Source organism: Triticum urartu, unplaced genomic scaffold, assembly GCF_003073215.2.
Source record: "Triticum urartu cultivar G1812 unplaced genomic scaffold, Tu2.1 TuUngrouped_contig_6622, whole genome shotgun sequence".
Classification (NCBI taxonomy): Eukaryota; Viridiplantae; Streptophyta; class Magnoliopsida; order Poales; family Poaceae; genus Triticum; species Triticum urartu.
This window is the reverse complement of record NW_024117398.1, coordinates 1-5004: the sequence shown is the minus strand read 5'-3', so window position 1 is coordinate 5004 and position 5004 is coordinate 1. Positions and strand designations below refer to the sequence as shown.

At 41.3% G+C, this 5004-nt stretch overlaps 1 pseudogene; it reads right to left on the bottom strand.

Annotated features, from left to right (window-relative positions):
- Positions 1 to 713: 713 nt before the first annotated feature.
- Positions 714 to 4102, bottom strand: LOC125530874 (annotated as a pseudogene).
- Between the last annotated feature and the right edge of the window lie 902 nt (positions 4103 to 5004).

Here is a 5004-nt window from a genome sequence, read left to right as displayed (position 1 = left end):
TATTTGGGACATGGCTTAATGGGATTGAGCCTGACTTAGCGAGACATATTCGTGTGGGAGTATGCTCTTTACTGTGGACTATCTGGAATTGCAGAAATGATTTGATTTTTAACAGAACATCATGATTTCATTTTATGCAGGTTATCTTCCGAGCCACGGCATTGATCCGTTCGTGGTCGCTACTCACTCCGATGGAGGCCAGGGAGCATTTGGTTACTGGATCTATCCGCTGGGAGATGGTAGCGCGGGATATCTTCAACCGGTTTGGATGGCGGTCATGTAATAGAATAGACAATTAGTTTACCTATCTTGCTTTAGCCAGCCGGTTGTGGCGTCCCTGTTTTGGCTAGTATGTGTTTCTAGCCTATTTGGCTCTGCGTGAGCTTTTGTTTCAGTTGGAGACTTTTGAAACATTGTTACAACCTTATTTATTTGTTTTAATAAGATGACCGTATGCATTGTTCTGATGCAGAGGCCGGGGTAACCCCTTTTCGAAAGAAAAAAAAAACACTGTACATGCAGTAGGTTGAAGTGGTGGTGACATCTCTGTATATTTGGTTCTGGTGTTGGGGGTATCAGGTAGAGCACATATGAACTCCACTAGTGTGCATAAGATTATATATGTGCTAATATCATATCATTTTGTCAACCGTTCACGAGATCCATTCGATAATGGCGCTGCATTGTTTACCCTGAACCTGCAAGCTTCTAGACTACGGAAGCAGCCCAGATCCCAGGAAAGTGCCTTCGAAGCAAAGTGCAAATACTGTTCCGGACAAACTGGCTGGAAAAGTCCAAGCCTGAAGAGGGCACAAGAAGAGGACAAATGAATTGTAAGTATTTTTTTTCTTTGAATCCCATCAACGAGGTTAGGGCGATAAGCAACTAGATTAGATTTTATCTGCTGTCGCATTGTTCTAGGTGCATGTGCAACTTTGCTTGGAATATTTGATGGCACCTTTGGGCTGTCAAGAGCAACTCTGCTGCATACAAGACTGCGATGCAAATTCTTGCCTAGTTTTAGTGGCTTCTTGTAATTCTAAACTGATTGTCTCTCACAAGTCAAAACCACATGGCCAAATCAGTACTACTGGGAAGCCACACAGTTAACTTTATTTATAGACTAATTAACATGGCCAATTGATCAAGTACAACCTAATACTCTGCCCTGTAACTACTCCATCATTTTCCATGGCCTTCTTAACATGTCAGGTTTGCACCACTGGATTGCCACTTTTCCACGGTTAGCAAGTTACTCCACTGGGCCACTTGGGTTAGTAACCCAAAATACAACCACATGCAAATGCTATGGTTAAGTACATTTTCAGCTTAATTAGAAAAGCTTTCTAAATTTCGAGGAGTACACATTCTGATTTATTATCTCACATCTGGATACATTTATTAGCTCACCTTCGTATACATCGGTCAATTAAGCATGACCAAAGTGGAGCAGCGCAAATGTTTCGGGCCTATATAGTTTATTATAGCAACTACGGCTGTTGAAATTTCTGCTCTTGTAGACTCAGACGCTAAGCATGGCATAGCAACCTCGTCCACCCTCAGGGTCTTGTATTTCTTGACCTCGGCTCCAACTATTTCAGATAGTGGGCCCACGCTCATATCAAACTTTGGGAGGTGAAAAGCAGAAATGGACATCCTCTCCTTGTGAGGATTAACGGTGACCCTGTGCTCAATGTTTTGGTACTTTCCGTTTGTCAATATCTACAAATAAAGAGGGCTCATGTTAATAATTGGGGACTTCTTTATTAGAGCGAGTATGTGGCATTTTAGTCTTCACAACCTGACAAAATACTAATACGATGTTAGACAGTATATCCTAATAAGAAATGGATAACAAATTAATATATCAACGGGTGCATAGATATACCTCAAGAAAGTCACCAACATTCACCGCCAATGCCTTGGGCTGGGGTTTTACCGGCACCCATGCATCTTGTCTCTTGATCTGGAGCCCTCCCACCATATTCAGCTCCCATACCAGCGTTAGCATTGAAATGTCGGAATGGGGTGAAATCCCCAAAACTTTATCATGACCCACGGGGCATGCAGGGTAGTAGGTCATCCTCAATGCCTGACTCACGTACGTATCTCTGGGGGAGCTCAACACCTAGGTTTCTTGCGATGATTGCCATGAGCGAGCCAGTCACCCTCATCAGCTCAGAGGAGTACAACTCAATGGATTCCCTGTTGCATTGAAAAAAAAAATCATATCAGAGACACCGCTTCTTGTTGTTTCAAGGTTTAGCTAGTCATGGTATAGGACTTAAAATATGTACCTGCAAAAATAACTGTGTCAGGAATTCCATGGTTTTTCACCTGCAAATTGTATGTATTACATGTATTGGCTCCTTGGAGAAAAACTGCAGTATTTCAGTCTGAAAGGAGCTATAAAGGGTGACAAACTTGGAATAGGATTGCTCAACTTATTTTTGAATTAGCAGTGTGACCTGCACATTTGGCCTGCAATATTTTCTTTACTCTAGAGACCTATTTATTTGCTCATCTAAGGCAACACATAGTTATTGATATATATTTTCTGATGGTGAATGAATTATTACTTCATATGCTTTGTTGTTTCTAGTTCTTTTTGCCAGATCACTATGTTTCATTTTCTCCTGTAATAGCTTGTTTTTCCTGACAATGCATTTTTTCTTTTGCATTGACTTAACATTTATTGGCTCCAACTTCTTTCTACGGGTAAAAAAATATTTAGTGGCTCCAACTTATTGCGTACTTCCTCTGTTAACAAATGTCAGACATTTTAGGTCACTACTTCCTTCTGCAAACAAATGTAAGGCATTTAGGTCACTGAAGTTTTTTACTTTTTTGAAATAAGGTCACTAAAGTTTGTTTACAGAGGAAGTACTAAACATCTGTTTGGTGGTTACAATCATTACGGGTTTAGTTGTGACAACTCTTGTCTCCGTACAGTACAATATGTCGTAGGCATGCTGTTTGATATATTTATGCTCCATCATTCTATACATACAAGTTTTAGTTTGAACTTTATATCTAAATGAATTGAACCTTTTTTTTTTGTTAAATTCATTCTTGAAATCAAGTATTTGTGTACTAGTACTACTATCCTTTCTTTTTGGTCGAAGCTTGCACTCCATGCAGTATATTGCTGAAAGTATTTATTATTTTGTTGGCCATTTGATTCTGTTGCATGTCCATGTCCACATATATCGCCGCACCCCTTCTGCAATCAAAATTATTTTCCAGCGTTTAACAATACACAGATCCAAGAGGAGATGTAACAGACTAACGCCTAGCATTAGCCTCCATGTATTTCTATTTGCAGCTAGTACTAATCGATCTGAGCCCTCTCTAACAAAAGATATACTCTCAAAATTATAGAGTTGACACAGGTCTTTATGTCTTTAATTTGGCCAACAAAACATGTGCACACGGGGATGCAAATGGGTACCCTCTGATCCTTATTTAGTTCAACCAAACTACAAGTTTTCAGAATCGCACCACTTTCAGAAATTTTGCTTCATTTGGTTGAACTAAGTAGGGTCAGAGAGTACCCTAATGAAAATCAATTAGTATCCCTATGTACATATTCTGCAATGCTGATTTAAGAGTTGTTATAATTTTATTATCTGTTACGAAAAATACACCATTTGTTTTATATGAACTATGTCTTCATAGTTGGATTTATTTAATGTAGCAGACCACGGAAAGCAAAGACATATATGATGTCATAGTTCATGGAGAAAATGTTCAAACATGGAACAAAATCATACCTGAAAGAAGCCCCACTTCTCACATGCAGACTTGAGTATAGTTTTAAATAGCCGGCTATAGCCTCACTCCTCACATGCAGACTTGAGCCTGGCGGCCTCCAGCTGATAGCTCTGGGAACCAAGGTCAATTACGGGAATGCTCTGGCTGTTATCATCACCATGAGCAGCAACAGCGACATCGTCGGCCCTCGCCGGCCTGATGTACCGCTTGATGGCCTCCTCCGTCAGCTCCGCTGCGTTCGCGGCCAGCGCCTGGACGTTCTTCACCGGCATGGTCTTGCCGTGCGACCATTTCCCTTCGTTGCTCTGCTTGGTATCCCATATTCCGCCTGCGTGTAGTAGCAAGGTAGTAGTACTTCAGATTTATAGCCGTGGAGAGCCGTGGCAGTGAACGCAAGCATTATAGACCTCTATCATTGATTTGGACCATAAGTTCAAAACAAACAACTCGGGTTCCTGTGTTGGCCTAGAAAAACGCAAACAGCTAAATAGTTGCCACCGACTACTACCGTTCGCAGCATGGAGAGATTTTGGCTTGGTGCTTTCAATCATGCATCTCTATTTTTAATGGACGAGTTGGTTGAATAGTCCCATTATTTTTGTCTGGGTTTTTTTCGTCCGGTTTTTTTTCGTCTTCCCTTCCACCACCACTCTTCACGTTGGTTTATTTTTCTCTTCATTTTTTAGCAAAGCAACACTTTCCTAACGTACAAAAAGTCACGGACTAAACTTTCCTAATTTATCCAAATCAACCGATATCTCTTATTAATGCAATTTAATTTAGGAAACAAATAACGGATTTCTAGAAACAAATAACGAGTTTTTTGGAAACAAATAAAGAGAGAACACTTTCTTTTTTATAGACACCCCACTAATTGTACCTAGATAAATTAGCACCACCGGATCAGCCAGGGTCGATCAAATCAACCGTCAAATTTAGTCAAACCATCTGATGGGTGTGTGCCGCTGGCAGACGAAATCCCACACAGATTTGTTTGGGATGCCCCACGTCCCCAAAATTACGTAATAATCCCCGCTAATAATCCCCGCTGAGAAGGGAAACCGTCCCGTTGAATCCTCCTCGCAAGCTCTTCTCGACTCCTCCCAGCCGCAATCGCTCTGTAACGACATGCACCCTCTGTCGTCGCCTGAAGCACGCACACCCAAAGTCGGATCGGAGCACCTGGATCAACCCTGAGGCTAGAGAATGGGCAGGCGGGAGGGCGACAAC